Raw genomic sequence first — 26,508 nt, 5'->3', positions numbered from 1 at the left:
AGTCGCGTAAAAATTTTTTTTTTAATGGCGTGTATGTGTCTAGGTTTCGCCATCCCAGATATAAAGGCAGCGTTATGTGCAGTAACGTTATAACGTTAGATCAAGTGATAATATTGTTATTACTGACACATTACAGTGACGTTGTGTGTGAACCACGATGATCGAGAGAAAATTACATCATCTAGATGTCCCCAATTAAAGTTACTATTCCCCCAATAAATTCTCAATAAGCATTTACACGTCAAAAAAACAAACAAAAAAACATGTTGATATATATATATATCAACATGTTTTTTTTTTATATACCTATATATACATATATACATCTAGAACCTATATCTAGGCTTAGAACATGTTTTTTTTTTATAAACTCGTAATTTTATTAATTTTGGACGTGTAAATAATGCTTATGAATTCATCTTGCTTATTAGGCTGTTGTAAGCGACTTACCGTGGTGGAATCGCGCTGGGCAATGGTTTCTGCGATGGTCACACACACAGTGACGTGTTGCACAAAATTGAGCCAAAATATCAATCATAATTAAAAAGTACAGTCTTAATATTTTATATCCGTGCTAAACATTTTAAAGGGGTCAGCATAAATGTCCAAGTGAAGGAAACACGAGTATGTAGCCATTACATTTAAACACATATCACTTCCCAGAATGCATCCATCTCTTTGCCAAAGGATATGTCCATATAAAGTAATTTAAACATTTCTGCAGTAGGCTATATAATTAATTTATTACAACTTCATAATCAGTATTGAGATGAAAGTTCTATAAAACTAGGCTATTCTTTTTTTCTTTTTTTTTGCGCAAAAAAAAAAGCAGCAAAGTAGGCTCACGATAAGCCATTGCAAATTGAAATACCATCGACAATTATAAAATATCCCACAATAAATTAAGGCATGTTTTAAGCCTACAGCAAATATGCAGTCCTGCAATTATGTCGTTTTAATGTAGTCCAAAATTATATAAAAAAAGAGAGGAAAAATCGTTGATATTACCGATTTAGAAAAGTGTTTCAGCTAGCTACCCTCAACGTCGGCTTATGGACGTAAGGGGGAAATTACCACAATATGTGATCGAAAATTATAAAATATCCCACCTAAATTAAGGCATGTTTTAAGCATATAGAAAATATACCGTCCTTTATGTAATTTTAATGTAGCCCAAAATTATATAAAAAAGAGAGGAAAAAAAGTTAGGGTTAGAAAAATAATCAAAGTTCAAAATTCAAAGATGAGGGATTTGCACTCAAATCTATCGGACGACCCTCTCCGTTGTCAAGTGACGAATAGGGGGGTACCCTCAACGTCGGCTTTGGACGTGAGGGGGAAATGACCAGACGGCATAGCCTATGTGACGAATAGGGGTGAGACGATGTTGCAAAGAAAGACGTGGTGCAGGCACGAAAAATACGTCCCATTGAAATACATTAGATTGGAAGTCGTGTTGTGTGGCACGAAAAAAAGAAGGAAATTCGTGCTCATAGACACGAATCAATTCGTGTTGAGTAACCTACCGAATATAAAGCAATACAACAAGGATTAAAATCTCCTGATTAAATCTTGAGTAATGTAGCCCTTAAAGTTTGCAAAGGGAATAGCCTAACATTTGAGAAAAAACAATAGTGTGCTCTCGAAAGAAAGACGTGGTGCATATCTACGCCCCATTGAAATACATTAGATTGAAAGTCGTGCAGAGTGACACGAAAAAAAAGAAGCAAATTCGTGCCCATAGACACGAATCAATAGATTCATGTTGAGTAACCTACCGAATATAAAGCAATAAAAACGAGGATTAAAATCTCTTGATTAAATGTTGAGTAATGTAGCTCTTAAAGTTTGCAAAATGAATAACAATTGAGAAAAAACAATACTGTGCTCTCGAAAGAAAAACATGGTGCAGGCAGGAAAAATACGTCCCATTGAAATACATTAGATTGAAAGTCGTGCAGAGTGACACGAAAAAATGGGGAAATTCGTGTCCACGAACACGAATCAATAGATTAAATTTCGTGACTATGTCCCGAACTGCCATGCCATTTTGGCTCGAGATACTTCCAGTTGTTGCAGTTGTCTCCAGCGAGACCGAGAACCCTCCAGAAGCTACTGTCAGCGAGACCGAGAACCCTCCAGTAGCTACTGTCAGCGAGACCGAGAACCCTCCAGAAGCTACTGTCAGCGAGACCGAGAACCCTCCAGAAGCTATTGTCAGCGAGACCGAGAACCCTCCAGTAGCTACTGTCAGCGAGACCGAGAACCCTCCAGTAGCTACTGTCAGCGAGACCGAGAACCCTCCAGAAGCTACTGTCAGCGAGACCGAGAACCCTCCAGAAGCTATTGTCAGCGAGACCGAGAACCCTCCAGAAGCTATTGTCAGCGAGACCGAGAACCCTCCAGAAGCTATTGTCAGCGAGACCGAGAACCCTCCAGTAGCTACTGTCAGCGAGACCGAGAACCCTCCAGTAGCTACTGTCAGCGAGACCACAGGCTCATCAGAAGCTACAAGACCCCGGGGCCCTAAGGCAAAAAGACAAAGAAGTGAAGTATATTTCCTTAATTGTCAGTAATGTCTTATTAGTGAATAATATGTGGGGCATCTCAGAACTATGTTTTTTTTAATACAGTACCTGTCAAAAGTTGGAACCCACATACCCATTTGAGAGAATGGGAAAGCGTGCCCAATCTTTTGACTGATACTGTACATTCTAAATGAGTCTGTAGAACCCAGTTCTGGCAGGTCACGTTAGACAAGCTCGCATCAGCTGATCCACGTCTACCTATAGGAATACAACGCCTATCACTGAATACATATATACGCTCCTCCAGTATTATTAAAAGCTATTGCGTTTCCCAGGAGCTATTTACTCTCCTCCATCCCCAGCTCCTCCTCTCATCAATCAGTATGTGGCATTCTGATTCCCTCTGAATGAGACTTAAATTCTCTAATATTGTTGTACATTACAAATAATTAATGATATCTGCAATACATTAATGTTGGTTCTGTTCTGTTATTGCTGCTCTCCCTGCTCTTATTCATGCTAGGCAGCATGGATGCGCATGGAGTTCTTGTCCAGAGCAAAACTAGATCGCCAATCAAAACTGTATGCTAACTGTCAATCATGTTTGATGATTGTGGCCCTGACTGAAATAATGTTTAATAAAATGTGGTATGTTGTATATTCTTTATACAGATTCAGTCCAACAGAGGGTAGCCAGCAAGATGAAGCAAAAAAAAAAGTGTTAAAGGTACAATATGTAAGAATTTTGCATTAAAATATCCCAAAATCTCAAGGCCAGTGTTATATATTTTGTTAAGTTGATTACTTACAATATCCCAAATGTTTCCAACTATTTTTAAATCGTGAGAAAATTGCGATTTTATCCAAGGAAACGGGGCGTTAGAACAGGGGTGAGCTGGGAGTCGCCAGTCAATTGCGTCATATCCGCGTTACCCTCGGTTTCCGCTCATACTGCGTGGAGTCCTGGACAAATGCGGAAGTTGTAGTTGTAGCGTCTATCAAGCTACAAACTTTAGCTTGTTTCTTGCAGTCGTTATGGTACACAATTATTCTTTACCGATTGCTGCTGGTTCTGTCGACAAAGCATGCTTAATTTTATATTTTCCAAATGTAGCATTCGGTAATAGTTATGTTTATGTAAGGAAAGTATTATTGCTTTAGATTTGTGTTTAGTTTATTGACATTGTTTATCACGTCTGGTGTTTATGGCCATGTAAATAAACATAGCATGTGTTATACATAAAGATTAATCAGTATTTTGGCAAATGATGTGGGCATGTTCGAATGTACTTTTACAACAATTGTTTAGAACACGTAAAACTGTGCAGCGTTATCACAACAATGAATTCAACAAATACAGTAACATCTATGATAACCAATTTAGTATTAAACCTTACTTTTCTTGCGGTTAATTCATTTTAATGAAATAAAAGTGTGATGAGGTTTAAGAGTCAGGAAGGAAGAAGACAGGGGTCGGCGTGACTGGGACTCGTAGGCTACTTTATTAAAATAAAGCAAAACAAACAAAAGCCGCGCACAACGCGCATTTACCGTGGCAACCGCGACGGCACAAAACAGTTCAAAAATGAGAGCTCGGATCCACCGGTTCTCTTTCTCTGCGTCCAATTTTCTCTCCAGTCTCTCTCTCGTTCCAGCGCGGCTTATAAGCTCTCCACGCCAATAATACTTTGCACTTGACCTACTTGCTCGTCTCTTCTCTCTCCCGTTACAGACCGCGCTGAACCACGCCCCCCTCGCCACAAAAAGCATGTCATTAAACGCAACATTTATAAAAATAGAACTTAGCCTCATCCATGAACATGATTTTTCGATTCCCGTCTGACTGATTTACATCCACGGTGGAGTTTAAAACGACAGTTCCCATCATTCCACGCTCCTTCACATCGTCATCAAGCTACGCCGTTGTTGTTGTTTGGAATGTAGCGCCCTCTAGCGGCAAAAAAATTCTTGCATATTGTACCTTTAAGTAAATTTTCTCTATTTAAAATGATATGATGTATCAATTACACATTGATTCAGGGTATTTGGTAACAGTTTGCCACAGTTTGGTATTGTCTATACTGGTATATTGGTATACTTATTTCAATGTTATATTGCCTATCTTTCAGATGAGTGTCCAGAATGCTGTATAAGAGTGAGGCAAACAACTTTGAGTACTCCAAAGTTTTGAAAAGAAGAGTGAGAGAGGTTTGTCTTTCTAAAGCCATTTCAAACTGTCTTGCTTTATATCAATGTACCCTCATTCACTCATTATTAATATTTTAATCCTTTTTGATTCTACAATGAAAAAAGGCCATGTGTCCACCAAAGCGGTTTTTTTCACGCGACTGCCGTATTTTTCCAATTGTTTTTAATGGGAGCGCCGTGGTTTTAAAACATGCATGGGTGTAACAAGGTGCTGAGCGTATTTTACACGCTGATATACCGAGCCTTCTGCGTTTTTTACCAGTCGCCGAGAGTTGACGAATGTTCAACTTTGGGTAAAACGCAGCGCTCATCACTGTCACTTTTTACCCAGCCGTCCAATCACAGTGGAGGAGGGGCTGGACAAATGCCACACAGACCAACTGTCACATTCTGCTTGCTCACATTTAAATTTATTGGAATTTTTAACAACACAGAAATAAAATGATCTGTGAAATGAGATACTAGTACACTTTTGTTGATATTTCATATAATATGTGATTTCAGCAGAGCGCCTAGCGTTTTCAGCTGGCTAAAAACGGTTTGGTGGACATGCGGTTTAATACTGCGTTAAAAAAATGTCTTCATTGTTTGAGCACTTGACTCTACAACTGGATGTTTGGAGAACAATAATCTGGATTTAGTGTTCATGCACTGAGCACTAATTTAACCAGAGTTTTACAAACAAGATGCATACATACTTTACAATAACAGAAAATAATTTGGCTGTACGTATTGCTCATATGATGTAGACTGCTGTCCAATCAATACTTCGGTTACCAACCAATATATGTTTAGGTAGGTCTTATGTTGGAATTTATTTAACGTTACTTGTTGTAGTTATTAGTTGTCTGTCTGTCTGACAAATATGAAACCTACAATTGCACATTAATGTAATTTTGCAAGTAATTATTCGTCTTTGATTTTCCTTATAGCCTTCATACTTTTTTGCAAGTATTGACATGAAATAGGTCTTAAATTCTTAAAATCTTAAAAATATTTATTTACTAATTAAATGTAATTTACTTTTTGAAACTTGCAGAAACCTTGAAAACATTAATGTAAAGATAAAATAGTAGAATGATTACGTTGGTAATGTAAAGTTAACATGAATTGAAACTGTCACAATGTTTTCATGTAATTTACTAGACCACTCAGATGTATGATATTGTACTGTACCACTTTGAAACACCACCTTACAGCAATAAATGTTCTTGTTTTAATGTTATTACATGTTAATATTTTCCAACAAAGTATATTTTGAGTACTCCTGACATGACTTACTTGCTACCACCACAATTGCAAGACTTGTGCCAAGACAAACGTTGCTGGATGTTGTGTTGTGATAGTTTTTCTGTGTGTGTTTATTCTATAGGGAACAGAGGAGGTCCTTATTTGTTGGGTTCCATGCAAGACCTGGTAGGTGTACTAATGTACAGTTTATTACACACTGACACCATACACAACAGTTTAAACATTAACAATGTTAACAGTTTTTTTTAATAGTTATATTTCATAAAATGATATACCATTTTGCTAGCCTGACAGAGTTACTCAGCAAATGTAAATTTTTACTTTAAACGTTGTATCTTTACAGTGGGACCAAATGGAAGGACTCCTGGGAGCCCTCCTCCCTTCTTGAAGAATGAGTTAAGCATTTTGTTTGTTAATTTTAAAATTATAATGAATAAAATAACTACAAAGTTTTTGGCTTGTTATTCATTGTCTAAAAAACTATGCTATATACAGTTCATACAGATCTTTAGAAATAACTTAATTTAAAATATTGTATTAAATGTCAGTTTTGTATGAATAAATGTTCACTAGTTCACACTTACATATAATTTCAGGTAGCAAGGTTTAATGCCTATTTGGCGTGCTGTCCGGAGGGAGGGCTCCGAGCTCGGATTAGGCCCGAATCCAGAGTACTCCCCCCGTGTAAGTGTTCAGAACTAGAAGTGTGGAGAAGGGGTGGTGGAGGGATGATGCAAACTGTTAATGGATCGAGGTAAAACTGTTGAGTCTATAGATACCCTCTTGTCATTGTTTGCTGAGTGCTATCCACTCGTGTTAATTATCTGAACGTGTTCCTCCCAAACTTAGTTAATAAAACTTCATTTATATTTATGTCTGTGAAAGATGTTATTTTTTTTTTCACCTGTGTTTTTCTGTATGTGTCTTGTTTGTAAACAGGATTACTTGTAACTTGATGGATGGGTGGGGCATGGTCCAGGTAGGAAACTATCAAATTTTTTATTAGGGTTTAGATTAATTAAAATGGATGTATTTGGAGACATTTGCTTTACTATATGCCCTTGATGTTCAGGTTTGTGTCCCTTTGTTCAGATGACATTGTGTGGTAAACATCATAATGGTCCTGGTTCCACACTAGGGAAGGAAGTGGAACAGTAGTTGGCATGCCATGTAATGGCAGTTTTCCACTACACAGTACCAGCTTGGCTCGGCTAGCTTTTCACTGTGTTTTCCATTGCAGCTAGTACCTCCACAATAGTACCTGGTTGTCATAGCGACACACTCCCGCTACCCACACACACAGGGCAATGGAGGAAATCGAGTGTATATGCTGTTTTTGATCCTCTGGATGTGGCTGTTTCTCATAGCAAAAAGTAAACTATTTAAAAATGACGGGGTTATTCACTCGTTACTTTGCAGTGATGCAGTGAATAGTGACGATTCTCTCTGACCAATCAGCAGTCTGCCTGGTTTTCACAATGTTTTAGTATCGCCTCAGCTCGCTCGAACCTGGCCGGAGGTGATACGAAAAAAAGTACCTGGAAGCAGTTACAGGTACAACTTTTATACATGTGGAAAACCAAACAAAGGCGAGTCGGGGCGAGCTGGTACTGTGTAGTGGAAAAGCACCATAGATGTGCCAAGTGCCATCATTATATGCCTCTGTATTTGGATAGAAGACCAGTAGCAGTTGGATCTTTTGATCTATTATTCATTGGCAATGCAATAATTATGCCTTCTAAGCATCAAACTGATTTAATATTGGCATAAAATTACATATAAATTTAAATACATAAAAAAGAGACCTGTTTAATATCCAAGAAACAAATGTAACTTGTTTTTAACAATATGAACATGATTAAACAGAATAACCTGAATTATCAAGTAATCAGATAACAAAAATCAAATGGTGGTTCGTACACTAATAATACGTTTCTTGTAATTTTAGACTTCTAAAGCAGATCCACTTTGGGACCTGGAAACCCTGAAAGCACCAGCTGCAAAATGAGAGAGTGGGCAGATGGTAAGAAAATAATGAACATGATCTGACATGAAGAAGTTTTATGTTTATTACGAAGTTGACCACAATGTTATTCTGCTGTAGTAATCTGTAATTAAATGCTTGTCTGTCACAATTTCACAATATCTCCAGCCAAATATTTATAGCCACTTGTATGATATCTTGGTATCGTTTACATGAAGCTGCATTTTCTTTTGACGAGTAAAGATAATGATTAAAAAGTTATTTTGATGCTGGAAATGCAGCATTGTAGACTATTTGTAGATATTTGGAATTGTCATCTTTTTTTGGGACCTTGACTGCTGTGTGATGTCATCTTTTTCTTTCTGTTTTTCCTTACAATTCCTCTACAGGTTCCTGTGACTTGATAGAGGACGCTAGATGTGGGCACAACAGTTCTATCAATCGTCTGTTTGTCTGTTGGAAAATAATGCAATTGAATTTGACATTTCAAACCAAAGCTAATAAGTGTCTCTCTTGACTGGCATCACCAGTAGTGAAATAATAATGTTAAAAGTTTGTTAGTGAACTAAAAAGTCCTTAGTAGCCTACTGCTTTAATAAATCACTGTAACTTTTGCATGAAGTACATTGACAGGGTATGTAATATTGCCTCTGATCTTCTTCAATTTCTTCATATTATTCTGTATGTGTACGTATGCAATATCTATTCACTGTTTGTTGAACATCATCAAATGGAATTTAAACCATAGATGTTTTTCTGTTATGTTTTCCATATTGTATCATCGATAAAATCCACTTTCACTGACATCCTGTAAATCTGTGGAGAAATTTCTTCCTTTGTCTTGATGCATACATATGTTCACTACTGTAATAAACACAATTGTAATGGCCGGTTGTGTGAACTTAACAGAATACATATTTAAAAAAATAAATTAAAGAAAGTAGACTTATAATTTTATTCAGCAAGGATACATTACATTAATTAAAAGTGACAGTAAAGACATTTACAATGCTACAAAAGCTTTCTGTTAAATAATATAAAATAATTATTTTAAACTTTCCATTCATCAAATAAACAAAAATTAAATGTATCATGCTTACTATAGTTTTTATTTCTCACAAGTTCATGACTCATGCAAAAGCACTTAGGCCTATAGTGTAGCCTATTTTACTGTGGTACATACGTATGTGCACTAATAAACACCATTGTGATGGCATTGCCTGCTATGAAAGTACCATTTGGACACCTAATTGACTTATTCTCTATAATGCAGATGCTCACAAGTAGGCTACATGAATTGTGCAAAAACACTTAGCAAACACTTTCGTGCAAAAACACTTAAATGGTGCATATTTTACTTGTGTGGTGCGTACACTACTGTAAAGACAATTGTTAAGACAATTATATGACAATTGTGATGGCATTGCCTGTTGAGTGAACTACACTACAGTTTACCGTAGTAAAAACAAAACAGTGGGCTACACTTTATCAGGGTTCTGTAGTATTCATTAACAAAGTGTTGTAATAGGTAATAGGCCTACTACAATTTACTAAAGTAAGTTTCACATCCAAAAGTAAATGCAAACTACAAACAGCGTCATGTTCACCCAAATAGCATTATTCATATCACATTAATCCTACACTGTTAACAACATGCTAACTGCTAATTTCTAAGTAAGGGGGCAGTTTAGTAAAGCCATGGCCAAACAAACGTTGTAAAACTCCGGCTGCAGTAAAACCTTTTTATATTATGTGCATAGATGGTTTTATAACCCTATATTTAACCCCTAATTTGCTAAGACAACGAGAGTGGTGCTGCTGATGTTTTTATAAAGCTGCTCCAAAATATTAACTAACATCTTTACTTTTTCTCAACATAGATCTATAAATACAGTGTAAGTATGACTTCGGTTTTAGGCTACTATAGGTTTGATATATTCCGTAGATGTATCTTTTTACAACCCTATTCACAGCAATACTTTGGTAACTGGAAGAACTACAAATATGGCGCTAATTTGTGTCAAGCTGGAGGGTGCTGCTATAGGAAATTGTAGTTTTAAATAAATATAGCTTATTACTTAAAATTGAAAGTAATAAATACTGAATTAAGAGTACAATTAGGCGGGATTTAAGTGGATGTAATCGCATTTGTGTGATAATATTTTATATAACTGCTAAATAGGTGAGAATCAATTTTGACCATAATTGACTGCACCCCATTTTAGTGACTCTATCCTTAAGAGTATAGTCACATAGCTAAAGAGCTCTCTATAACAATTGGTCCGATGTATTTCGCCCCTTCTGTATTTTGAATGACAGCTAAAACCAGCCTAAGACAGTTGGCTTGTCTAAGCTGGTTTAAACTGGAAGTAGCTATAGCAGATTGGTTTTAGAGGGGTTTTGAACATTTTTTAGCTGGTCTTAGCTGGTTTTAGCTGGTCAGGCTAAAACCAGCTAGGCCAGGCTGGAAAAAAGCTAGGCCAGGCTGGGAGACCAGCCATGGCTAGCTGGATTTTTCAGCAGGGCATGCACTGAGGTCAAAGTTCAGAGGTCAATATTCCAAAGCAGGAGCCATTTCCAATCTTCATACTGGCATATATTATTCTCTAATCCTACGTCAAGGCTTTAATTTCAACATTTCATTGACACAGCTTTGTCCCAGGGATAGTTTCAGTGAAACCTTTGGAAGCCCAACCTCCAGCCTCCAACCTCACAGGCATCCCATCACAATTGTGTTTATTACAGTAGTGCACATATGCATGTACCATGTACCACACCCAAGTAAAATATGCACTGTTTAAGTGTTTTTGTATGAGTCATGAACTTGTCAGCATGGGGTCAACCCTATATTCCCACATTTCTAAGATTTTTTTTTTTCTTGTTACGAAGAATTTAGAAAATTAGGCCCTATGTTTCCACAGTCTTATGTTCCCACAGCCCTATGATCCCACAGTCTCGTTTATATTGGGTTTAGGGTTAGGGTTAAAGAAAATCAACCTTGGAAATGATGGAACATAGGGCTGTGGGAACATAGACACGCTCCCGTGAGCATCTGCATTGACTTATCAAATGACTCTCTTTACTAATCAAAAAGAGAGTAATCAAATTAGGTGTCCAAATGTTACGTTCACAGGAAGTTCGCTCAACAGGCAATGTCCCTATTTGATCATCTAAGCCAGTATATGTGGGGTTTCCTCAGGCTTAACCCTAACCCTAACCTTCTCTGGTTTCCCTACAACAGTCCAAAAACATGCATCATAGTTCAATTGGAGACATAAACTGTCATTAGGTGTGAATGTGACCCCTGTTATAGACTGGCCATTCATTCAGGGTATTTCTCTACATGTGGCCCAAGATGTTGGGGAAGGCAAACCAGCCTCTGAAGTCTCATGCCTCTAAAGAGGATTAGTGGTCTGGAGAATGAGTGGATGGATTATATTGACAACTTAAAGTGATAGGTCATAAAGAAATTGTTTATTTCTTTTCTTAAACAGAGTAGATTTTTTTTCTCCCCATATTATTAAAGTCAAAGGGGGCTATCAACTGCTTGGTACGCAGAATCTTCAACATATCTTCTCTTATGTTTAACAGAAAAAAAACTCAACAACTTGAGGGTGAGTAAATGATGATAGAAGTTTCATTTTTGGGTGAATTATACTTTTAAGCAGTTTAAGAAACCTGATTTGAAGTGTAGTGTGTATATATTTGGCTAAAGGGCATTTAAGGGTGAGGAGAAAACATCATCCTGCACAAACATTCATTACAAAGCAATTTAAACTATGTGACCAGATTCACTAGAATGGATCATGTTTTAGTGTGGTTAATTTTGATTAACTTATATAATTTATAAAATAGTCTGTTGAGGGAATATATTTTTCACAATTAGATTACAGGTTTGAACAGGTTTGAACAGCTAAAAATAAAAATTAACATTACCCTTAGCATGGTTATAAGGAGCCACTAATGGTCTAACCTGTAAATGTATCCTTACTGGAAGAAATGCTATAGAAATCCTTTCAGATATTCTAAGAGATGACAGAAAATTAACATTTTCAATATACGGTAAGTAAATGAAGTTATTTAAGTTATTTTTTTTTTAAACTGATAGGGTTTTATGATTTAGAATAATATAAAATGCATCATATAACCAATGCAAACAAGTAATTGTTAACTAAGCTATTACTTTATTGTAGTTGTTATCAGCAAATAATGCATATGGATGATCCTACTAAAGGAAATTTTGCTAAAATAAATGAACAAACAGGAAAACAAAAATGTCATGATAGAGCATGCCCTGGGACTGTTTAGGCCTATTTTAAACAAAAAGAGTGAGTCAAACATTTCTTTAACTTTTTAATCCATGCAATAGTGCTTTTTGAACCATTCTTTACTCCAGAAGTGCAATCTACAATGTAGTACATTTTTATGCAGATAAAAAAAATTAAATACATTGGAAATCTCTGGAAAATCAGAAATGTGGATCTACGCTGTCTTCGTCAGCTGATTCGTAGGAATCTGTAGACATGCTTTCATAGTTGTCAGTCATCTTTTTAATCCATGCAATAGTGCTTTTTGAACCATTCTTTACTCCAGAAGTGCAATCTACAAATCTTGTAAATTTTTAGGCAGATACAAAAAATAAAAATACATTGGAAATCTCTGGAAAATCAGAAGTGTGGATCTACGCTGTCTTCGTCAGCTGATTCGTAGGAATCTGTAGACATGCTTTCATAGTCGTCACAGTCATCTTCTTCAAGGACATCCAAACTATCCCATCCAGTCACTAATCGGTGATATGCTTCCTTCACCCTTTGTTTTTCAGTCTTCAGATCATGCAGCTGCTTTCGAAGAAGACAGAGCAAGCCACAATATGCATCCTCTGACAGTCCTGATGGATAGGCAAAAAAAAAAAAAAAAAAAAAAATTAGGCATTATAAATATAGGTAATATAGGTAACATGAAACCAGGGGTGGATCTACAGGGTGGCAGCTGCCACCCATGGGATAAAGCCTTGCCACCCATGTTGCCACCCCATTTATAAGTCAGATAATATTTCTTAAAGGTGCATTATGCGATCCTGGTTGGTATAACCTCTTGTTGATATTTGAAATTATCATCAAACAAAACGGACGCTAACTAGCCCCTCCCTTCTCCTCATACTTTCCCCAAACCCCACCCCCACATCATTCTAGTCAGTTATTGACTGGAACAGTCTGTTATGTTTACTGCTTACGGGTCGAACTGTTTTTGCTCAGTTTGTTTGAGCTGCTTTTGTGGAGAATAGGCTGTCTGCAGAGACCTCGTTTCTCTACAGTGTGTTCAGGAGACAGCCAGCTAGCGGATCGTGAGATGTTGTTTGCGGTAGGTGAAAAAAAAATGTTTTGGCCTAAAAGACGCCTGACATCACTGATAGCACCTTTAAGTATATTTTGTGTTCATAGCCTACGTTGAAGACCAAGGAGACCCGCATCAAACAGAAATCTTAGAATCCCCTCCCCTTCACAATGGTTTCACCCATCATCAGCACAGCAGTGACCCCTGCGAAATTTTACAGTCTGCAGTACGCAGTGTCTCCATTGACGGTATATAATAAGTGTCTCGGAAAAGAGAGGCTGATAAGCAGTTAGCAGTGAGTTTAGAGGTAAGTTTTTCACCAAGTTGAAAAAGTCCATAAGCAGACAGTTAAGTAACCCTGCAACAACCACATTGTTACGTTATTTACATACGCAATACTTTCAAATTTTTCTATGATTGTCAGGTCTCTCAGATAAGGGTCTAACAACGTTAGTCTAGCTCTTTGGGTGTTAAACTAATTAACATTAAAAATAATGTTTGATTAAAAAGGTACTTTACTGAGTCTTTATGGAATTAGAGGGAAATGTTTGAACGTCATGGTTATCATTGCAACAATCCTGCATTATAATATTGTTTCAATCCAGATAACCTAAATCTACAGACCCTTTCCAAAAATTTGAATATCGTGGAAAAAGTTCATTTATTTCAGGAATAAAATGTGAAACTAATATATAGACTCATTGCATGCAAAATGAGATAGCCTATTTCAAGCCTTTTTTGTTGTAATTTTGATGAAACCTTTATTTGTTGTGATTTTGATGAAGCTTGTTAATTAATGATTACAGCTTGTGAAAACAACAAAATCGAAATGTCAGAAAATGATAATATTGCATGAAATCACACAGTAGTTACACAGTAATCTCATGCTCATTGAACCAGGTTTTGGTTATTTTGGCAGTGTGGGCAGGTGCAAGTCCTGCTGGAAAATGAACTCAGCATCTGCATAAAGCTTTTCTGCTGAAGGAAGCATAAAGCGTTCTAAATGTCCTGGAAGACGGCTGCGTTGACTGGTCATAAATCTAATCCTGATTTTGTGGTTTTCACAAGCTGTAAGCCATAATCATCAAAATTATAACAAATAAAGGCTTGGAATATCTCACTTTGCATGCAATGAGTCTATAATATTAGTTTCACATTTTAAGTTGAATTCCTGAAATAAATGAACTTTTTTAAATTTTTTGGAAAGGGTCTGTATTGATGGCTTATGTTTTATGACAAACGATAGTTTGCCTCAGGTAGATTACCCTTAAACCCTTAAAGGGTTTGCGTTAAACGCAGTTTGCGTTTGCGTTGCACCCTTAAAAGAATGCGTATCACTCCGTCCCACGGGCAGCTTTGGGGCTCTCTGATCATTGTTTGGTTCATCTTATACCGACCTACAGGCAGAAACTGAAATCAGCTAAACCTGTAATAAGGACTGTAAAAAGATGGACCAACGAAGCAGAGCAGGATCTACAGGCCTGCTTCGATTGCACTGATTGGACTGTTTTTGAAGCTGCAGCCACCGATCTGGATGAGCTCACAGATACTGTAACATCATATATCAGTTTCTGTGAGGATACATGCATTCCTACCAGGACATTCTTATCATTCACTAATGATAAACCATGGTTTACTGGGAAACTCAAACAGCTTCGTCATGCCAAAGAGGATGCTTACAGAAGTGGGGATAAAATCTTGTATAACCAGGCCAGAAACAGACTGACAAAGGAGATCAGAGTTGCTAAAAGAAGCTACTCTGAAAAGCTGAAAAACCAGTTTTCAGCCAACGACCCGGCATCAGTCTGGAGAGGCCTGAGGAACATCACCAACTACAAATCACCATCCCCCCGATCTGTGGAGAATCAACAACTGGCTGACACTCTCAATGCATTCTATTGCAGGTTTGAGAAGCCCAGATTCACACCTCACACCCGCTCTGATGTGCACTTCACACATCCACCATCACCTCCTGCAACCCCTCTCCTCCCCCCTTCTGCCATCCAACCTGAGCTTAAGGTCTGTGTGGAGGACGTGAGCCGAGTCTTCAAAAAACAGAAGACTAGGAAAGCTTCAGGCCCAGACGGCATCTCATCTGCTTGTCTAAAAGCCTGCGCTGACCAACTGGCCCCAGTCTTCACGCAGATCTTCAACAGATCATTGGAGCAGTGTGAAGTTCCCTGCTGCTTCAAACGCTCCACTATCATTCCGGTTCCCAAAAAACCTAAAATCACTGGACTTAATGACTACAGACCTGTCGCTCTCACGTCTGTGGTCATGAAGTCGTTTGAAAGACTGGTGTTGGCCTATCTGAAGGACATCACTGGACCCCTTCTGGATCCCTTTCAGTTTGCTTACAGAGCAAACAGGTCTGTGGATGATGCAGTCAACATGGGACTGCACTATATCCTGCAACATCTTGACAGACCTGGGACTTATGCACGGATCTTATTTGTGGACTTCAGTTCGGCCTTCAATACCATCATCCCTGATCTTCTCACAGCCAAACTGACTCAGCTCTCCATGCCATCCTCAATCTGTCAGTGGATCTCCAGCTTCCTGACAGACCGGCAGCAGCGAGTGAGACTGGGGAAGCTCACATCCAGGACCCTCACCATCAGCACTGGCGCCCCCCAAGGGTGCGTTCTCTCCCCACTGCTCTTCTCCCTGTACACTAATGACTGCACTTCTAAAGACCCCTCTGTCAAGCTCCTGAAATTTGCAGACGACACCACCGTCATCGGTCTCATCCAAAATGGTGACGAGTCTGCTTACAGACTGGGGGTTGAACAGCTGGCTGTCTGGTGCAGCTATAACAACCTTGAGCTGAACACGCTCAAAACAGTGGAGATGATTGTGGATTTCAGGAGAAAATCCCCAGCACTCCCCCCTCTCACCATCATGAACAGCACTGTGGAAGCAGTGGAGTCATTCAGGTTCCTGGGCTCTACCATCTCTCAGGACCTGAAGTGGGCAAATCACATTGACTCCATTGTGAAAAAGGCCCAGCAGAGACTGTACTTCCTTCGCCAGCTGAAGAAGTTCAATCTGCCACAGGAGCTGCTGATCCAGTTCTACTCAGCCGTCATTGAGTCTGTTTTAAGCACTTCCATCACTGTCTGGTTTGGTTCAGCTACCAAATCGGACATCAGGAGACTACAACGGACAGTCCGGACAGCAGAGAGGATTATTGGTGCCCCCCTGCCAACCCTCCAGGACCTGTACTCTTCCAGAGTGAGGAAGAGAGCAGGTAAAATCATCACAGACTCCACTCACCCTGGACACCCCCTGTTTGAACTGTTACCGTCAGGACGGCGACACAGATCACTGGCCACAAGAACATCCAGGCACAGGAACAGTTTCTTTCCACAGGCCATTTCCCTTCTGAACACTTAACATGCCCCCCAAGGCATATGCCTGCAAGTGCAATACTCCCACTGTCTAGTGCAATATTCTCTTAACTCAGGTGATATTTATATTTATATTATTCATACTACTCAAAATACTGTAAATATGTTCATAATCTGTAACATGCACTAGACTCCCACTGTCTAGTGTAATATTCTCTAACTCAGGTGATATTTATATTTATATTATTCATACTTCTCAAAATACTGTAAATATGTTCATAATCTGTAAATGTTTATTCAGACTAAACCCAACTGTGACCCCTTTTTTTTACTTTTTATACTATTTTTATTTTATTTTATTTTTTTATATATTTTATTCTTAGAATTTGTATTACTATGTTTCTTGTTGTATTTGTATTTGTATATGTGCACTGGAAGCTTCAGTACCAAGAAAAATTCCTTGTGGGTGCAAGCACACTTGGCAATAAAGCTCTTTCTGATTCTGATTCTGGTTCTGATTAACAAGACGACCCTAGGTTGCATTTTGGCGAGAGTTACCTTTTAAGAAGCAACTTAGCGATGTATATCAATACACTAAATTTGACATGCCTGTCAAAATTCTTAAGTAAACTCCAATGAGAGGTAAAATATTTATAATTTAATAATCAATGATTTCTGAGAAAACAAACACTTACTCTTAGTAGTGAGGCCATCTGACAACGCATCAGTCTGATCGTTTAGATCTTTGACACGTCTGGAGATGTGATCCCAGTGTCTCTTCATCTCCTCCACAAGTACAGCCTCTTCTTCCTCAAGTCTCTGTACTTGCATCAGCTTGTCAAATACCTTTTTTTTCATGGCCAGAGAAGCATCACCAACTGAAAATGAAAATGAAATTGATATGTAACAAAAAATAAAAGGTATGATACAAGTTTTTGCACGTTTATCAATTAAATAAATTGTTTACATAAATTAAAAGATTTAATCACGTCAATATAAACATTTCTTGATAATCTACTCACCCCAATGCCAACCAAAATGTTCATTTCTCTATTTCTTAAGTTTTTTAATAAAACATTTCAGGATTTTTCTCCCCATGATGGACTTCAACTAACCAGGGAAAACACAGACCAACTTCTGGCAAATGTAGATTTGCTCTGCAAGTTAGTCTGGCCAAGAGTCCATTTAAGCTCATTTCTAATCTTTCCAAATCTTGGCAATAATCTCAAAAGTTTAGGTGGCTTTACACAATGATGATCGCTCTGATTGGTTTTAGGTCTTTCCAATTACCCCCAGCGACATCCGTTGGTGAAGCGCAACAACTTTGAAATGCGTTATTATATTAAAATTGCAAACACATGAGGACAGTCTCAATGAAAGACCCACGACTGACAGAGGAACGTGCTATTACATTTCTCTCCTAAATGGTAGGAGATTAAATTAGATTTAATGGAGCATTTTAACTGTGACAAGATGATTGACAGGGCAGTTTATGTGACAGGATGTATATGAAAGATCCATCCAATAAAGATAACAAAGTAGTATGTCCCAAAGCTTGCCTACTCTTTTGCTACACATTCAAAAGTAAATACCTTTTATTCACAAAAAGAGTAAGTAGGCAAATTGGGACGCAGCATATGGCTTTACACAATGACGATCGCTCCGATTGGTTTTTGGTCTATTCAATTGCGCCCAGAGGCATTTGAGCAACGTCTGTTTGTGTTCTTTGAAAATGAGTTGTTAATGAAGATTTTCCAGACCCTATCTCAGTTACGACTGAGAAGGGTCTGGTTTTAACCAGGCTAGACTTCAACCACAACCAACATATTGAAGTCTAAATCAATGCAGTTTCAAAGGGCTCTACACAATAGGGTCTTTATCTAGCATTTATATACTCTTTAACCACAGTTGTTCATCTTGTGATGGTCTGCCAAGCATCCGGTTCAAAAAGGCAGGGAAGGGGCGAAAAATTCCATCTCATTCTCCTCCAAATTCAAAATTGTTGTCGGACATCTTTGATTTAGTTTATTATTACCATTTAAAAAAAACAAAACTCTTGTGACATTTCCAACATGACGACGTAATTTCCGGCACGTCGCAGACCAGCACAAGATGAACAATTGTGGTTAAAGTATATCAATGTATATATATATTTTTTAGAAAATGACCAATCGTTTAGCTAGATAAGACCCTATTCCTCAGCTGAGATTAGGGCTGGGCGATATGGACCACAACACTTCTAATATACATGCATTTGAAAAGCAGATTTCTCTAAATTTTCTCGGTTTGCTTTCAGCTTAGACATAACCAACTTTCTTTATGTAAACCTTGTGTGTATTTGAGAGTATTAGCAAAATAAGACTCGAAAGATAACTTAGTCCAAAAGTAACCAGGCGCTGTTAAATAGGCTTCAGTGCATGTGCGCTTCAGGTGTTCGTGCTCAGTAAAGCGCATGTTAGAACAGCCCATCAGCAGTGAATGACACGTATAACTGGGAAGGCTTTAAAGCACATGGAAATAATGAACTTTTGTGAACTCACTAAACTGCAGTGTCCCGTTCCTCTGCGTTAACATTCGATGCAAGTATGTGTCGCGCTGTACCCTAGGCTGTTGAGTAGGGCTGTACTGTCCCAGTCGATTAGTCGATTAATTGGTCGATACGTTCTGGTTCGACCAAAATTCTGATTGGTCGATTTTTTTGCCGCGTTTATTTCATCATTTTTGCTGTGCTGAGGCGCGCTCATTTCATCAGGTGGAAAGCACTAACTGCTAATGGGGGTGTTTTCAGAGTACCCTTGTTTCACTGTAACAGTCTGTCTTCAGAACACCCCCCTTGTTTTCACCTTTTTTGGATTACCCCAACCCAAGAGAGAGCGATAACTATAGAAGGTTTGATGCTGAATATTATTTATTTAATTGTGAGAGCGTTTAATAGTCAGTCCTCTTCTAACATGTCAACAACAAAGAAATCGACAGTGTGGCAGCATTTTGTTAAAATTGATAACAGGAAAAAGGTCGAATGCAAAGTTTGCAAGCAACAGTTTTCCACAGCTCGACGACAAACATGACATGACATATCATCTAAAAGTGGTAAGCTCACTTGTCTGCGTTAGCTTGCCCTGTCTGTTTTGAGTAGGCTATATGAACATATCAGAATTTGCATATTTCAATGTTTTAGTGTGATAACCTAACTTTTTTTTTTTTTTTTGGAGCCTAATGCGTAATTGCGCTGTGCTGTTGGTTGTGTTAGTTTTGAGCCTAGGATGCTTTTTTTTCAGTTATGCACTTTATTTCGTTTCTGCTCTTGATCTGGTTTGTTTAATAAATATTCTTTTTTTTATTAAAGTGGACGTGCCTTTTGTGTTTATTAAGAGTAAAAGCTTTAAGTTAATAGTCTATTCGTGTCTCAGCTGCGAAGCTGAGCTCATGTTCAGCCTCGCTCGGTGCGAGGACATGCACGGTGAAATGATAGTGTCTGACAGTTATAACTTATTATTATAACATATGACAAATAATTGTCTAAATTATGTTGCATATTCCTCAACAGTTCTTGTGATGATATCACTAGTTGACAACATAGTACTATTTTCGGAAATCGTAGGCTATGATATTGCGCAGGTGCACGTGATCACGCTGTCAGAGCCGACAGACTCGAGTGTCAGACTCATTTCAGTGCAAAATAATTAGGTCAAAAAACGATTTAATATACTGCAAATAGCCTACTAGTTTTTTTTATGTTTATTTATAATTCATTTAGGCGGACAACAAGGCTACCAAGTACTGCGCACAGTGCGCATCTAATTAATTTAACGTTTAATTTTTAGTCGATTTTAGTCGAAAATTTCAGGACTTCAGTCGACCAAGATTTTCTTTGGTTGAGTACAGCCCTACTGTTGAGACACACTCTACATAAGCAGTCAGCAGCTTGCTTGGAGCAATGATCACAGTGCAAATTTGAACTATATCGAGATATATGCGATATGGTCGAATTTTGTATCGCATTTTAAAATATATCGATATATAAAATATATCGATATATTTTAAAATGCGATAATATTGACCAGCCCTATAGCTGATATTCTACAAAGCCCTTTGAAACTGAATTGATTTTGACATCAACATATTGGTTGCAGTTGAAGTCCATTGTGTTGAGAAAAATCCTGAAATGTTTTTCTAAAAAAATATATATATATTTTACACTGAAGAAAGAGAGACATTGACATCTTGGATGGCACTGAGGGGAGTAAATGCGTTTCTGCAGCAAGCAAGTCATCTGCAGAATTCAAAGCTTTGGTACTTGTTGTAATAGAATTGTACTTGGATATTGCATCGGATAACTTCTTCTTCTCTTCGACAATCCTCCGTCGGACTTTGTGCCGCTGCTTGTTGCGATCTGGGTTATATAAAAAAAGGTGATTAAAACAGACCATTTAAAAGAAATTAGGATTATCCAAATAAGAAACAACAGATTAGGGGTGTGACGAGACACCTATCTCACGAGATGAGACGCAATGGGTTCACGAGAACGAGGAAAGATTTTTGCACAATATTTTATTCAAATCCTCAATGGTCAGGCCAAATCATGACTTGAAAAATTTGAATTGTTTTACTGATAATCTTCTAATGAATGTCATTTCAGTACTACTTCATTGGAGTATGAATTATCAAATGCTTACAGACAATTATATACAAGCACTTTAAAAGGTTTTGCCAAACTCAACTGACTGGTTTTTCTCCTATATTATTTAAGTCTCTTCAGACCTTACTGTACATGAAAACATAAAAATAAAAACAGCATTAACTAATAATAAAAATACAATTTTCTTAGTCTTATTAAAGGAATAGTTCACCTCAAAATCAAAAACTGTGTCATCATTTACTCACCCTCAAGTTGTTTTAAACCTGTATGAATTTCTTTCTTCTGCTGAACACAAAGAAAGATATTTTGAAGAATGCCGGTAACCAGACAGTTCATGGACCCCATTGACTTCCATAGTAGGAAAAAAAATACTATGGGAAGTCAATGGGACCCAAGTTACCAACATTATTCAAAATATCGTTGTGTTCAGCAGAAGAAAAATTCATTCAGGTTTGAAACAACTTGAGGGTCAGTAAATGATGACACAATTTTACATTTTTTTGGAAAAAATAAATTCAACTATAATCCAAGTACTCTCTCAGTTTTGAAGTGCAAACAAACCAAAAACAGAGACCAGAGTCACAGTACAGAGATATAAGTTTGATATTAGGTTATTGTATGCAGCTTAAATTGCACACATTAGAAAGAGCTCTTGTTTTACTTTCACTTTCAAATTCACGATTGCACGTACTATGTACCCGGAGCAGCGGTGCTGAACACGTGTTCTACAATACAATACATGCAGGCTCTTTTATGCAACAAATCCGTCGCAATCTTCACGCAATCAGTGAAATGTGATTCCTGTTACACTATTAGCAACTGCAACTCATGTTGGATGAGCAGAGCAGACTTTACAATAGTTTACAATGGTTATATTTATTTTTTTAACAGCAAAACATCAGTGGAGGCATGTAATGGGAATGTAACTGTGACATTCTATGCTAATTTCATCTTGTCACATTTTAGTCAAGCAAGATATTGTAGCAAGAGATCTCGACACACCCCTACAGCATATATAGAGCATTTTATTTACCTGTTAGCCGATACAAATCTCTCTTTTTCTGCTGAATGCCTAAATACAACCCTTCAATCTGATGCTGCAACCCCACTGGATCGTCGGTTCTACTGCCATCGGGAACTGTTTAAAATAGCATATCAGATTACTGAATCAGGACATTAAGCAAGAAAAGTATTTTAAGATTTTACTTCAAATAAATTATTAAAAACTATGATATTTACTTAATATAAAAACTGTAAAAATATGGAAAAACAAAAAATTGAGAATGCACCTTGAGTTGCCCATTGCTTAACATCGCACACTCATTGCTGCAGCTCTATTTTGGACTTAGCCAGGACTGCCTGAACCGCCTCGACATCTTCCTTGGCTTCCTTCATCTTTTGCCCAGTCTTAAACATAGATGAGATTAAACATTTAACTGAATATGACTGTTTAAAAATAAATTAATAGTAAATGTATGGCTTAAAACAACTGTTTTAAATGCGTGGTACCTTGATATACCGCTTAGACAAGTAAATGTGAAGGTTCTTCCTCTTTCTCTCATTCCATCCTTTAGCATGAAGGGTGATCATGTCCACTCGTGCTAAACAAAAACAAAAAACAAACACACACAAACATATATCAGGGTATATGCAGGAATCATAGAGATGAATTTACTACCTTTTACTACCTTTTTTACCACCTCCACAATATTTTTTACTACCATCACGACATCAAGCAGCAGCCCTTTTTTTGGGGGTGTGGTGGGGTGGGCGGGGTATGTAAAGCACCACTTACTACTTACTATAAGGTATAAGTGTGACACTGTCACACCCATCATACATATTAGGTACACTAATGTTTAATTGTTATCATTAAGTAGGCCTATTGTCATTGTCAATTATGTTTTTTTTTGTAGTGTCGAGTTGAGTTTCAGTTGTCCTTATCTTAACCCTAGCCCTTGAGTTATCCTAACCATAGCCCTTAGCCCTAATAAGGTGAATAATAACCTTGGCACTTTGTCATTGCTATCAACTCCGACTCACTCAGGGCTCGACATTAAGCCTTTTCATGTGCTTGTCCTCTGGACAAGTAAATCTGTCATTCACTTGTCCGAGTAAAAAAGTTGCTTGTCCGGAATGTTTTTGGTGTGTGTGTGCTGTAAATATAATTTATTCTGAAGAAATATCCCCATCTGTGTTAAATCAGCTCTGATATATTTAAATCTGCATATTGTCATATCTGCACCTTTAAAGGCAACGGCACCAGTAGTTTAAGGAATGTACAACTGCATTAAATAATGTTATGAATATGAGATCGTTTAAAATATTTTTGAATATACAAATAAGAAACGTTGGAAAGAATTATACTTTTAAACATGAAAGTAAACCGCCAGTAGGAGGCGTCAGGCGACCGTCTTAATGAGCAAGTCATTGAGTCATTCATTCAAACGATTCGTTCAAACAACTGATTCATTCAAGAATGAGACATGTTTATGAATGGGACATTGAATCTTTGACTCAGCCAATTCGTTCAAAACGCTGAATCATTCAGTAATGAAACATGGTTAAGTGTTGCTGTGAGATGCGTTACGGTTCTGCTGTGATCTTTGTTTGGAACTATTTTTGCTGCTGAAACAGAACAAAAACAGTCAATATTGTGTCTAAAATGTAAGTAACTTAATTTGAACTGTTTATTGAACTGTTGTATCAAAAGCAATGTCACATTTTCAGTCGTGATGGTACTCAAGAAAACAGCACTCGTCGTGTGAGGTTGCTAAACTGTATCATATGTTAAAAATATTAAAACACATTTTGAATTTTGGCACTGGCAGTAACGTTATGTTGTTAACTGAGTTTAAACTGAGTTTACATTTGTTTGGATTTCTCCTCGAGAGGCTGCGCGAGCCTCAACAGCGCAACCTTGTTACCGTCAGTAGCCTAATACATCCACTATCGATTGCAACTTACAATTAATATAAATACAATCAGAATCATTCTCTCATTTTAGTGATTCCCTAGTTATTTATACATTTTTTTTTTATTGACGTTTAATTAGGCTACTTGTCCGGTCGGGCAAGTAAAATTCTCTTTTACTTGTCCCTTCAAAAAATCCACTTGTCCCGGACAAGCGTTAATGTCGAGCCCGTCAGGTCCTGTTAGCACCGTATATATATTTTTTAATTATGCTAGATGAAGTTAAAATATGGAGACACAAATATTAAGTAAAAAAATGGAAACTCATATATTGAGGTGGTGATGAAAAATTTACTACCAAGTCAAATTGCGTTTGTTACCTTTTACTACCTTTCAAGGGCCTTAATTTTGGTAGATTATTTTTACTACTTTTACTACCTTTTACTACCGCGTGGACACCCTGATATATACATACACATATATATACACACATATATATATATATATATATATATATTTTTTTTTTTTATGTCTATTCACTGCACATTGATATTCCAAGATTAAAGGAATTGTCCATTTCAAAATTAAAATTCTGTCAAGATTCATCCTCAATTGGTATGGAAGTTGTTCACCCTGAATTATTTATACAAGAGAACACAACATATATTTTGAAGAATGTTGGTAACCACGCAGGTGATGGACCCGATTGACTTCCATAGTAGGAAAAAAAATACTATGGAAGTCAACAGGGTCAATCAATGTTGAAAAAAATATTATTTTGAATGAACTATGTGATTTACGAAAAGCTAAACAACTAATATGAGCACAAATATAAATTTAAATAATAATAATTAACTGAACAATTCCAATAGGGTCCTCACACCATTGCTGCTCAGGCCCTAAATCAGGCATCATTTTCATTTTTAAATTTGATTATGAAATTTTAGATTATTTTGTCTAAATCTATGGACTACAAAAATACAAGGCTGTGTACATGACACTTACCAGCCTTACTCATATATTTTGTTGTAAGAGCAACACGTGATTAAAAACTGTTAACTTGCTCCACTTCTTCACCAATAGTAGTGCCTGCTCCCGTTTGATTTTTACCACTCCACTGAACCTATAAAACAAACCGGCACAATTTTACAGACAAATCAAGTTTAAAGTGAAAATGAGTATGCAGAAAAATATATTTATATATAAATATAACAAATTATAATTGTTACCTTTAACAATAATAATTAAGACCTTTAACAATTTCATGTTATTTAAAACAATCGATCAACGATTACCTTTACACAACTGCGGGTAAAAAATAAATAAAAATCCTGTACACGGTCAATACTTGCACAACTGTTATTAAAGTTTAGATCCCATGACCATCATGAATGTAGGTATATTACTGTGATGAAGGTCATGGGACCAAAACGTTGTTAATGGGCTATTCTGATACATGTGCAAGTACTGATAATGTGCAGGAATTTTTTTTTTTTTAAGTCATTTAAAACAGAGTTACCTCACAGCTAGTAGAGTGTCCCTTTGCGTGCATAACAGAAAGAAAAGGCTTCATCTCTGTTAACGGCTGCAGACGTGGAACTGCCTGTGCAACTTTTTGCAAATAGGGCCAATATCGACACATAATGTCTGTGCAGAAGAATCTGCAGTTGGTTTTTGTAGCCACTTCATTTTGCAAAAACATTGGATAGGCAAATATTTCCCCCCTCTTCATGTTGAGTCCTTTAAGCAAAATGTTGTGTCCGCACACTGCCACCTCCAACCCTTCCTCATCCAATTTATTGCTTGACTTTTTTGAGGTCTCCCTGGCAGCAGCCCATGTTGACTGTCCACATGTGCCTCTCCCTTTTACCTGCAAGACAGTAATAATCATAATAATAAACAACATTATCAGTAAAGATGTATAACATATATACAGTTAAACAACAAAAATACTAATAAAATGATGGAAACATACAGGGTTGGTGTTTTGCTGAATGAAATCAACAAATGCTGCCACATCTTCATCCTTGGCAATGAAAATACCTTCGTAGAAAGGCTGCTCCTCTACTCTATATTAATTACAGTGGAACAAATTGGATTAGAGGGCCAATATACACTAAACATGTATAGAAATATTCCTTTAATATATTAGTTATGCTATTACTCTTTGGCTTTGTTAAACCGGTATAGTTTACGGTTTCCATCTGCAGACACAGCAACTGCATCTGGGACACATGCAGGGCACAAGAAATGATCGACTCCACTGAGCTTCTCTTTCTCATGACGACAATAAGTCCATTC

The 26,508-nt window shown here is 37.3% G+C and overlaps 2 long non-coding RNA genes across 2 annotated transcripts in view; one reads left to right on the top strand and one right to left on the bottom strand.

Moving 5' to 3' along the window:
- The first annotated feature begins 4,690 nt into the window (after positions 1-4,690).
- LOC309512612 overlaps positions 4,691-26,508 on the top strand; it is a 99,184-nt gene continuing 77,366 nt past the window's right edge. Inside the window, exons 1-7 of the long non-coding RNA XR_014211104.1 lie at positions 4,691-4,736; positions 6,109-6,152; positions 6,331-6,382; positions 6,584-6,741; positions 6,927-6,966; positions 7,936-8,010; positions 8,361-8,500. This is a non-coding gene — a long non-coding RNA (uncharacterized lncRNA). The remainder of the gene's footprint in view (positions 4,737-6,108; positions 6,153-6,330; positions 6,383-6,583; positions 6,742-6,926; positions 6,967-7,935; positions 8,011-8,360; positions 8,501-26,508) is intronic.
- LOC309496982 lies at positions 11,876-18,401 on the bottom strand. The gene is made up of 3 exons (XR_014205303.1): positions 17,678-18,401; positions 17,351-17,533; positions 11,876-12,859 (listed from the first exon to the last, which is right to left on the bottom strand). It is a non-coding gene; the product is annotated as an uncharacterized lncRNA (long non-coding RNA).

Source organism: Leuciscus leuciscus, assembly GCF_965113295.1.
Source record: "Leuciscus leuciscus genome assembly, chromosome: 1".
NCBI classification, from domain to species: Eukaryota; Metazoa; Chordata; class Actinopteri; order Cypriniformes; family Leuciscidae; genus Leuciscus; species Leuciscus leuciscus.
This window is presented reverse-complemented; position numbering and strand designations above follow the sequence as displayed.